Below are 12294 nucleotides of genomic sequence, written 5' to 3' on the forward strand. Positions count from 1 at the left end.
TATTATTTATTGTATTTTTTTGAATGTCCATTGTCGTGCAAGTTTTAGAACAGCAGAATATATGGTTGTTGAGATTAAAACCAAAGACTCACGGGACGAAAATTAATTGCCTGTCTTTGAGGATACAGCCAGGCCACTGGTGCTTCTTAATTGTTTATTACTACACCCCACCGCTTAACCAAGTTAAAAAATAGCATAAAGTTCAAACTAAGAATCACTGTTTTTATTAACTCCCCAAAGCAACAAATCTCTTTTCTTTTGCCAAAATCAGAGAGAAAGGCATTATCTGCATGGTATAATTTCTGTTTAAAAGCTAGTATGTTCTCCTCCTGTGTCACATATATTTTATATATGGCCTAGTAATCAAGCGTTCAGCTGCATTCTTTACATTAATTTATCTGTCAAATATTAAGCATTCAGGTCAGTTAAATATGGCTTCTTGAACAAAATATCCACAAAAATAATTATGAGAAGATTATGCATGCAATGAATCAAACAAGTCGCATAGGAGGGAAATTATGCTCTGACAAAGGCATCCCCCTTTCTGAAAGTGTAGCCTACTGAGCAAGAGAAATGGGCAATGAGGGCAAGATGGCATAGGTAGATGTCCAATAGTGTACAAAGTGAATCTATAGGTCATTCTTCATGGAGTCCTTGCTGATCTTGTTGTTGGTCAACAGGTAGTGGCGTCTGGTGCTAGTAAAGGGGGGCCAGGTGGCAGGGACTCCAGACTCTTCTTTGTTGGGGCTACTGTGTCAAGGAGTGATAGGAACACAGGTCAGAGGGAGGAGGGTAAGCTCATAGACCATGGCTGGTAGGAATCTTCTTGTTACTATACAGGAAGCTACATTCTGGTTTATATCTTATTTCTGAGAAACTGCAAAGTGGCTGCATTTGGAAACAGGAGGCTGTGATGGAATACAACGGCCACATTCACCCGGCTGTGGCAAAGTTGGTCCAGTAACTGATCATGTGCCCAGAGACATCACGGTGACAAGGGAAGTAGATGAGGGGCGTGAAGAAAGGTTTGTCGAAAATGTACTGCACGTCCTCTGCATGGTCCGCCCCCATCCAGCAGGGGAAGCCAGGGGTCTGAGCGGGCATTGTGAAGATTTTTCAGCACGTTTTTGCGCTCCTGCATTAAGAGACAGAGGACAGAGAGAGGTGGTGAAAAAACTGTGGTGGTGGACATCTAAGGTGTTTCTCTGTACAAATATGCACTATGCGTGAAATCAGAGAATGTAAAATGGTGACAGCACGCAGGGTTCACTAGTTTGATGATAGGGCAGAGGCTTAGGTCTCAAATGTTTGTCACTCAGGGGGGTGGGGGCATGATGATGCTCCCTCAAAAGGTGAGGAGGACACACCTCTGCTATTCCAATGAAGACATTTAAAGGGAACTTTAAGGCAGTGGTTCTCAAGCTCGGTTTTGGGGGATCCCTGTGTATGCTGGTTTTCATTCCAACCTCAACAGCAATCCCAGAATATTAACAAGCTGTTAATGTTTCTTAATTGGGTGCTTTTCATGTTTTAGAGCTGGGGTCCCCAGTCTTATCCAGAAAGGGCCAGTGTGGGAGCACACACCTGATCCTGATTCTACTAATCAAGGTGCTTAGCAATGACTCTAGTGATTGATTAGTAGAATCAGGTGTGTGCACCCACACTGGCCCTTTCTGGAACCCCAGCTCTGAAACATGAAAAGCACCCGTTGAGGTTGGAATGAAAACCAGCATACACAGGAGTCCCCCAGGATTGAGTTTGAGAACCACTACTTTAAGGAATGTTGAATAGGAACAGGTTGGAACACGGAAAAGAACAGCACTGAACAGCACTGTTTGAACAAAAAAAAAATTTAACAGACAGCATAACTCAGCTTTACTGCGCGGGACTTCTATTTTATTTTCCGTATCATTGATACGAAACAAAACCCCTAGTTTGGGTTTTTTACGTTCCTTTTTCCTGATCAGGGACAGCTTGAATAAGGGCTTTACTTGCCATATTTGCTGGCGTGCAGGTGAAGGGGCGACTCGGTACCAGGAAGAGGTAGTCCGTATAGATTTCCACCACGGTCCGCCGTACGGTCTCCTGCTCGGGTTCGGGGACACAGCTTTGAGTGTACGTGCTGAATTAGGAGTTTACGGCCAGCTCCTTTGTCTCCTGTCACCCCTGCCAACAGCTTTTTTAATATCCTGCCTGAAGGGAACACAATGCTATTTCAGAGTCTGATTTCACTATTGTTTTTACCAAGGGGAAATGTGCTCCACATGTCAAATATGGTCACTTCCTTAAACAAACAGGTGCAGAAATAACGACCAGCACATACCAAACAAAGAAGAGCACTCATGGCCTGAAGGTGGTAATTATGTACAACCACAATTGCTTGTGGTTGAATCCCTAGACTGCTAACCTTCCAATTATATGAACTAATTCATAGATCTACTTAAATTATTTACTTTGCAGGACAGCTACTATGGGCATCACTACAGCACTTAATACACAATACATTTATATCATAAGGGACACAATGATTTGCATTTGGTTTGTTTGGTTCAACTAGTGTCACTGTGATTGAACAACAAACGATGAAAAAAAGAAACATGTAGCAATACATAATTTAGTATGGGGACAAAGAGATAGGCCCTTGCAGATAGGATGGACATGCGTACCCAGTCAAGGCCTCAGAGGGTATTTAAACCAGGCTAGAAGACCAGTGCAGGGTGGGTTGCTGTACCGCAAACTTGTGTTGTGTTTCAGTAACCATCCTGCCGGCCAGTGTGATTACAATAAACTTTTAGTTTCTTCAGTAAAGTGCCACTCCACTTCCTCCAGAGGGAGGCCGGACACACTGGCCTAAATTCACTCTCAGCGAAGTCTCCGTTGAGAAAGAGATATCATATTGGATGAAGCGTAAATAAATAAACACATTTTAATGAAGCGCTCTGTCAGGTCCAGTTTACTGAGCTGTCAGCTGGAACTAAATGCTGCATGCAGTGGGCTGTGGCTTATCTTGTTTAAGTGCTAGCTCAGCGCTGTGGTCATGGCAGTGCAGTGTAACGGATAAGGAAGTGAGCTTGCAACACCTATATTACGCATTTGATCACTGGCTGGGGGGCTGCCACACTGTAAATCATCACCTCAATCCTCACTGAATGATTTGACTACATTATATTACAAAAATGCAATTGTCAGGAGCTTTAATTTTTGTTCAATTTACTCAAATATCATCAAACTGCTCAAATCATTCATTAAAGTAGTGACTATTCAAGCCATAAATGTAAATGAACAGTACTTATTTCAGCTGTGTGAGGCTTGCTTGAATTTTTTAAATCTTGACATTTGAGTTCAACTCATTTTGAATAGAAAAACTAAGAATTTACGTTCAGAAAGATGGCATAAGACTGTTAATACAACATAATACTGTATAACTAAAATTGAGTTGTGTTAACCCAAGTAATTCAGGTAATTTTTATATGAATATTTTGAAAACATAATCTTAGTAACTCTAATTTGTGCTGGGTTTACTTAACCTTAGTACTATAAAATGAAATATTTTGAGTTGCTTTACTTTACTAATTTTAGTTTAAGGCAGCGGGTTTCCTCCAATTTTTTGAGTAAGCTAAACTAATTATGTTTCACTGTGCATTGTACCCTTGAGCATTCTACTTAACCTGAATCACTTCAGTAAATAGCCAGCTGCACAAAGTTATTGCACTTAAAAACAATGCATTTTGTATAACTCACTCTGAATACGTGTCTGCTAAGCATGGCCCCACAAGTATACATTTCTGACTATCCCAGTGCCAACTGTGGCCAAAAGCCCTACAAGCCAGGGCAAAATGAACCATGCTGTCGTTGGCGAGGGAGCTTTTCCAAAACTTTAAAAAATAGTTTCAAATCGCAACAAACGTACAATACAGTGCACAAGGTAACAGGCGGAGGAGAAGCGGCTGTCTTTGACCTGGTGATCTGCTAGTGCCGTTTGGCAGGGGTTCAAGATGCACAACTCATGGCAGAGGGTGCTGAGCCATGAGTGCTGACATCCTGAAGTGTGTTCTCATTTTTCTTCTTCTCATTCGTTTCTTTTTCTTTTTCTTATCATGTGAGATATGTGACAGGCCCGGCAGAGGCAGTGTTCGTGTGGCAATACTGAAGACAAGAGGAAAGCAGAAGCTCTTCAGTGCAAAGAGCAAAGTGCAAAGCAAAAGCAAAAAATAAGTAAATCTTAGCAAGTATATTAGTCTTATATTTAGATGTAGTAGGGGGACAGTGTCTGAGGGAGGGGTGGGGGAGCGACAGAGATAGGGGAAATCCTTTTTATTTTGTTTGTATGTATACTCATCATAAAGATGATAATACTTTCTATTATTTGTATTGATATTAACTGATAAGGAGGGAAGGAACAATTGGTCTTCTGTCTTCATTTAAAATGCAGTTGCCAAAGTAGATAGCTGCTGCTGTGCTATTAAAAGTTTTTTTTTAAATTCTTTCACAGAGCAATAGAGAGAGTTAGAGGAAGAGACAAATAATGACAATAATGTTTCTATATTCAAGAATGGCAACAGGACACATGGGAGAAAGCAGAAACTGTTTACAGAGCAAACAAGCGAGTATCAGCTGTCAGCTGGAATGTTCATGAGGTTGTCAGAGAAGGCCTCTGGTGGGGGGTGGGGGGGGGGGGGGCACAGTGACGCCTGCCACACCACAGAAACGACGCCGCCACTCTCCCTTCCCCTGTGACTGGCGCACTTGGGAAGCTGACACTGGCAGAGCCGGCGGATTGGCCGAAGACGGTGATGTTTTCCGGATCTCCCGCAAAAGGCCTGACGTTCCTGTGAACCCAGGCGCTGGCCGCATGCTGGTCCCACAGCCCGTAGTTCTCTGTCATGGGAAGCGGGAGCCGTCAGACGCATGTGAGAACAGGACAGCGGCGCTGGCATCTCGCCCTCGGGCGGGGTCCTCGCCTCTGCAAGCACCCGCGTGTGGCTAAGCGGATAACATGTAAAGCGTAAGTATGCGCAAGTTGCCCTGCAAAGCAAATGAATAATGCAACGGAATGGTAAGCTACACTGGCGTGCCGTGGTCCCAGGTGGGCTGTTGTGGGAAGCATATGCCGCACACATCAGCCACAGCTGCAGTTTCCCCACACGCTGTGCACCCTTGTGCCATTGCACCCTTTTATGTTTTTTGGACCAATCGCAGTGCTTTTTCTTTTCTCCCACTTTGGAAAGCCTGGTCTTATTCGCCGGCTCCATCTCTTCGCTGAAACGCCTTCAACCGAACTGGAAGAGCGCTGGCAGTCTTTCTGCCCTACGGTTCGCCAGCTCTGCTGCGCAGCTCGCAGTGGTGCAGGCACACCGCACGCGCCTGATTGGCTGAAGGAGGAGCTTTCATTTGCACAATGGACCAGAGCTGGACCAAGGGTTATGGTGGCCTCCGACATAAATCACACTCACCACTTAACAGCAGAACTCACTTACTTCATGCTTCTTGCATTGTAATAAATTAATAACAGTAGTTTGGTTTAGGGGTGAATACTGTACAAATAAAAAGTGTTTTAAAAAAAACTAAAACTTGAATTTTGTGGCCCAAGGATGGTTGTCTCTCTATATTTTTTTTCTTTGCTGTTAGAATGTATTGATGCACACTGCCATATTTTTATTTATTCTTATTGCAAATTGCTGTTTGTGCATATTTTTTGTAAATTTGCCCGCTTATTACCTGCCAAGAGACTGCAGATGAAATTTAGCTATCAAGCTAATTCTGGGGCAATTAAATGTCCATTGCCCCTTCCAAATAAAAAATAAATAAACAACTGCAATGTTCATGCCAATGCTTAAGCCAATCGGGTGCTGCCCTGCCACAGTTGCCACTAAAAGGGTCAGGAGACCATACCACGATAAAAGTCACTCTTAACAAGTGTTCTCATCTGATGATAATGGGACTTAAAATATATTTTTCTCTCACGTCAAAGATATTATCTTGTTTGAAGTTACTTTTTTCTTGACAAGCGAAATTGTCTTACCCCATTGGCAAATCTTGAAATGGGCCAAACAGGCTCACCTCATTTGTAATCTTTTTGTCCTATTTAGTAAAAGTAAAAAATATAAATTTTAAGTATAAATATAAGACCTTCCCCTTTTGGTGACCTCCTTCCCCGTCGTACAGTGAGTTTCCCATGAAGCTGATGTCATTCAATGCCCCACAGGAGAAACGTCCCACCAAAGATGTAGCTCATGACTGGTCAGCCGGTGGACACATCATGGACAACAAGAGAGCAACAAGCTGACTTCCTGTCACATGGCAGCTGTTACTGCAGGGACGTGATTTTTCCTGTGACTGAAACGCCAACGTCTTTCTCCCCCTGTATACTCACTCTGACTATTATATCTTGTTTTGTAATGCCAGAAAACAAAGGGGCCTTTGTTCCCAAGTTGTTGCTTTACCATATCTTCCACCCTACTGGCCTTGAATGAGTTTGTGAAAGGGGAGTACAGGAGATAATGAATGCAGCTGACTGCTGAAGACGACTTTTACCATAAGATGTAAACAAAGGACGAGGCAAAGCTGCGTAGCAAATGGATGTGTAACCATTCATCACAATATTAACCAATGCCATCCTGACAAGCCAGAAAAATTGAATTAAATATCAGTTTCCAGACTTTATTTAATACCATCTGTAAATGATGTCATCTTTGAGACAATTAGCATCCTGAGTAGAACTTAGAGCTCTGTGTGGTTGCTGTTTTCTCCTGGGCACTTGTATTGAAATTGTCTGAGAACTGCATCTCTGACTCCAGCCGCTGCCTGAGCTGTCTCTCCCCTGGTTCCTCCAAGTCTTTCACCACCCTGCCAGAGCTCACTTCCTGTTTCGCAGTTAACTGACAGCATGGAGGGACAATCAAGGGCAATGATTTCATGTAACCCCTATACAACTGGCCTTAAAATAGTACCACAGTTACTCCATAGCAAAACACTACAGCAATGTGTAATAACAGCTACGAGAACAAACCAAACAAAAATGCACACACGCATACATTCTTCTCTGTGACTAGGAAGCTGATTCACACAGAGACCAACGGGAGTAATGACTCAAATGGAAACCACTTTGTTTATTTAAATTTAAGGGAAGTATTCGCTCATTGCTCCAAAGTTTCAGCATTGGGGAGGGAGTTGCCCGGCAAAGGGCCTGCAGGAGCGATGACTGTTGGATCAGCACCAGCTTCTCAGGGTACCTGTACGCCCCTGAGGGACCCGGATGTTGAGGTAGAGGCAGTCCTCGCTTCCGTGGGTGCCAGCCTGCATTAGAGTCACCTGAAGACACCTGATCTGGTACTTGGTGCCGTTCAACACCCATTACATTACAGGCATTTGGCAGGCGCTCTTATCTTATACAAAAAAATGTATAACCATAACCAGGAACAAGGACCCTGTGGGTTAATCTGATCAACACAAATAAAAGCAGCAACAAAGCAGTCTATGCAAATAATACAAGGAATAATTAAGTAGGAACGAGTGCAATAACTAAAATTAACTAAGATAAACAGCTTACCTAGCTACAAACCTAAGCTTACATAGTCAATTAGAGACTACAGGGAGGTAGGGAGGGATGGGGAGAGGTGCAGCCTGAAGAGGTGAGTCTTCAGTCGTCACTTGAAGGTGATCAGGGTCACAGCTGTTCTGACCTCCACAGGAAGGTCATTCCATCATCGTGGAGCCAGAACGGACAGGAGACGTGACCGGGAAGCGCAAGTGCGAAGAGGGGGAGGTGCCAGGCATCCTGAGGTAGCGGAACGGAGGGGTCTGGCTGGCATGTAGGGTTTGAAGATCTTATGGACGTATGCTGGGGCTGATCCCTTGACTGCCTGGTATGCTAGGACCAATGTTTTGAATTTGATGCGAGCCATGACAGGCAGCCAGTGGAGGTTAGTGAGCAGGGGGGTGACGTGGGAGTGTCTGGGGAGGTTGAAGACCAGACGAGCTGCAGCATTCTGGATGAGTTGCAGGGGTCTGATGGCAGATGCCAGTAGGCCAGCCAGAAGAGAGTTGCAGTAGTCCAGGCGGGACAGTACCATTGCTTGGACCAGGAGCTGAGTTGAGTAGGTGGTGAGAAAGGGACGGATTCTCCTGATGTTGTACAGAAATGGACAGGGGGGTGAGCAGTGGTTGGAGAGTTTAAAACACAGTGGGAATAATAGCTCTGGAGCTAACACCTCTAGACAGGATATTACATCCACTGTTAAGCCGACAAACAAGGAACTCAAACACTTCTTTGAATGTGACAATTGAGAAACTGTCCCTGCTGAAAATTCTATCTTAAATCAGCCTGAGCTGGTCAAGCTGGTTTAAGCTGTGTTTCCTGTTCTCTAGCTAACCAGCCTATATAGTCATCTAGTCCAAAGTTTGACCACCAGCGTAATCTACCAGCTTTTATCAGCTTTGACCAGCTTTGACCAGCTTTGACCAGCTTTCCCTCAGTCCTGCTTCAAGTACTGAGAGAAATTTAAGAAAAAGGTTGTTCTTCTGTAAAATCGGCCATTCAGCCTTACATTTCTTTTGATAGGTCATAGACAAATGTGCACTTCAATATGTGCCTATACAGTAGGCTGTAAGATATGAGCAGTTTTGCTGGAATGTTAATTTTGTTTGCATGAACCGTGTACTTTAACCTGGATGTTAACTTTAAAGTGTGAAAGTAGTTGACCCATTGATAAAGACAATTTGGGGCATAGATTAACACACCAAAGCACTCAAAGAAACAAGCTTAGAACTGACACTGCCTCACTGTTATTTTTTTGTTTTTTATTTGTTTTTTTTACCTCCATCTTACAATACTCTTGCTGTGGCGGCATCTAGTGGTAGTATAATATGGATTGCATCTTAGTTACGGCACCACTAGGCCAAAGTGTTTTCTGTTCTTAATATTTATCAAACTGTACTGTACTTGCTGGTTAGAAAAATGTAAACCAAATATTATATTGATAATTCCTTGCAACAGAACCCACCCCAATAGTAACTTTATTATTTGTTATTTTTCTACAGCATTGGTGACGAACAATTAAAGAATTAAATCCCTAAACAACAACTGAATAACACTCCCACTGAGGATTTTTGTAGGTTTTTACAAAACCAAAAAATTCTGCAAAAATGCTAATTTTACTATAATTAAAGAAATAGTATGACATTATTTCCTGTGTCCATGTCAGGTACGGTGTTCAACAAAACTGGATCAATTTAAAATACTTAAATGCTTCAGATACCAGTAAAATCCCCCCAAGTTAGTATCTATTTTAAAGTAAACATCTATTTTTACCAATACTGAGTGCTAAATTCATTTGACGTGGTTTTGGGTAGTTGAATGTTTCACTGAAAGTTCTCAGGAATTGGCAGGAATGTTATTAAATACTGACATCTACAGGGTTAAAATATATTTCAATTATGCATCTGACCTACGTCTGGTGCCCAGACTCTGGCTTGGCAAGAGGGAATATCAGGCAGATGGAAGGCAAAAACCAGCTGGACAGTGTAAAGTAGTCATTGCCTATTTTCCATCCACAAACCAGTTCTCACTTTGCTGAAACTATCCATACAAAAAGCTTTGGATCTGTGAATGAAGTGATTTGGAATAGCGTTAGGACAAACCAATAGCTGTTATTAATTATAACTAAATTTGTCTCGTTTAATTTTCCAATTTTACACTAAGGTACGGCATGATGGTTATAGGAACCAGGATTTTCACCAGATGTATGCCGGTTTGATTCTCTAGGTGGGTGCACTGCTGTTGGGGGTGCCTAAGATTAATCAAAAATTGATGACATATCTAATTTCAAAAAAACAATCAGCAAGCAACAAAGCTATTCAAAAAGGCCTCTCTGTCTCTGAGCAGCAGTACCCACAGTGGCTGAAAATGTGAACCCTAGACATGGGGCAACTGCCACAAGACTCCTCAGCATAGTCATCGCCATCATCAAAACACAGACAGGCGTAACACAGTTTCTCTGGCTATTTATACACCCATACATCTAAAAGTTTCCCAATCTCATTGCCTTTATGTTAGAAAGAACAAGTGACCTTCATGCTAAACATACCACAGTGTAAACAAGGATTGAGTGGCACAATTAATATTTGTGGCACAATGCAATGCCCAAGAGGAGTGGATATTTTTCCCTAGAGATGCATAGCAGTACCTCTTGGAGCAACAGTAAGAATGATAATGATGCAGACAGTATGATTAATTCATTTATTTTCTTGATGGGAGAATCAATTTTTACTTAAATATTTCAAGGGAAGTACTTTCAATCAAATTAACAACAATAGTGTCCCAATGGGATTTGAATCCATTACATCCTGGTACTATGCCCAGGCCACTCCACACACTGCTGCTGAAATGTACTCTAGGGTTGTGTGCATATTAGAAACTGTAAAACAATAGCGATAGGTATACTCTGCTTAAAGCCAACTTGAATAATTTTCAGGCATGTGCAGGCTAATCCCCTGCACTGAGGAAAACTGGAACTAAGCATAAATTAGCTGGATTGCTGTATCGAATGCATCACTGTCTACAGTGTTTACAAAACCATGAAAGTGTTATCAAAGTGGCATAGGACAGCTGCAGGCATTCTCACATTAAAACCCTGAGAGAACCTATCAGTGGGGCACAAGGTACTCCTGTGAAAAAAAAAACATGAATGAAAATGATAAGAAAATTAATGGTAAATTCAAGGCTGAATGTTACCTAAATAATTGGTTACCAAGATTCAAGTCTGATGCTGCAATGACAAATTTCTTCAAAAATGCCAAAAGAAGAGTACGTTTTCTCTGTGCTTTGGTTCTTACACACCATTTAGTCATAAAATGAAGAACTGTGTTCAAAAGCATTGTAACATTATTGCATCAGATTAAGTTAAAAATTAAAAACCTAGGTTGAACAACCACCACTGTTTTCACTGAAGAGTGGCCTCAAAGTGAGAGACAGTGACTTCTAGAGCAGACCTTCCAACCCAAGACAGGTTCTTGTTGATATTATTAGTGCAGTAATACAGCTTAAAAGCCTAGGATAACAAACAGTCTTACCACCTATGAAGGGGAAGACAAGTCGAATTGTCTGTTTTACGCACAATGCAGCAGAACTATGCATTGTCATTGTTGTAATTGCTCTTTTGGCCTTTTGGAGATAAGTGTGATGATTTTTGGCTACTTTGTTACCAATTATGCTACCAAACTTGAATTAACCTTTGATGCATTGTTTTACTAGATTTCCTATTTTTGTCAGCCTATTTGATGTCTTTCATATCTTCCATCCAAAACTATTGAAATAATATCTCCAGTATTTACAGCCTAACTACACACATTTAATATGATTATGTGGTAAAATATCTGTAGGCTAAACTGTCACACCTTCCTCTATTCTAAGTTCACATGGTCAGTCTGTGGTGGTAAATGTGTAAGCTTTCTAGTGAACGTGATCTTTAGCTTCTCAGCAGCCTGCTCAGCCACACTGATCCCTCCTGGGTGGAAATACACAGTATTCCATGTGCTGGACAAGACAGCACTGTCCATACGTCCTTATATGGCTAAGTAAACATGTAAACAATCAGTATCAAGCATTCTACTAATAAGAAAATAACAGTAAAAAAGGATTAGGCAGCTACTTTGTCCCATCTTAAATTCCTACTCTACATTCCTTTCAGTGACCAGCTGTCTGGTGCTTTGGCAGAGCAATACAATAAAGACTAAACCACTAAAGGAATACAGTTTTCCTCGCTCACAATGAAGCCATTACCTGCGACTATTTTTTTTTTTTAACCCATCCTCCAATTCAAATACCTATTTTAGATTGATGGCTTGAGTAACAACTGTCTTGTTCCACCATTTGCTGCAAAAAAGCATCTCAGATAATAGAAACATTTGCATTCCAGGCTTTTGGCAGAGCAATTCACTATTTTATTGTTTCTGTCAGTTTCAATTGCTGAAAATTCACTGAAGCAGTTATGTTTAAGCACCTAGGATAACAGAAACATTTACATTTTACACGTCCAATTTAATAATTTAGAATTTGTTTAGTTCTTTGAAAGATTCACTGAAAGATTTGCATTTAAACCTTGTCCAATGCTACAAATGTATCAAAAGGGAATGCAACCCATGATCTAACAGCTACAAGATCACAGTTCTATCCATTATACTACACAGCAGCCAAGACATTAAAACAATTGAAATATTAGGAAAAGACACTGTTTTACAGACTAATTAGACTACTGGGACTAGCACTGCAAATGTGCTACAAGCAGAGACGTACAT

General features: G+C 41.6%; 1 pseudogene; it reads right to left on the bottom strand.

Moving 5' to 3' along the window:
- The window catches only part of LOC118206520, a 17141-nt pseudogene continuing 4847 nt past the window's right edge, over positions 1-12294 (bottom strand).

The sequence above is a fragment of the Anguilla anguilla genome, chromosome 10, assembly GCF_013347855.1.
Source record: "Anguilla anguilla isolate fAngAng1 chromosome 10, fAngAng1.pri, whole genome shotgun sequence".
In the NCBI taxonomy this organism is placed as follows: domain Eukaryota; kingdom Metazoa; phylum Chordata; class Actinopteri; order Anguilliformes; family Anguillidae; genus Anguilla; species Anguilla anguilla.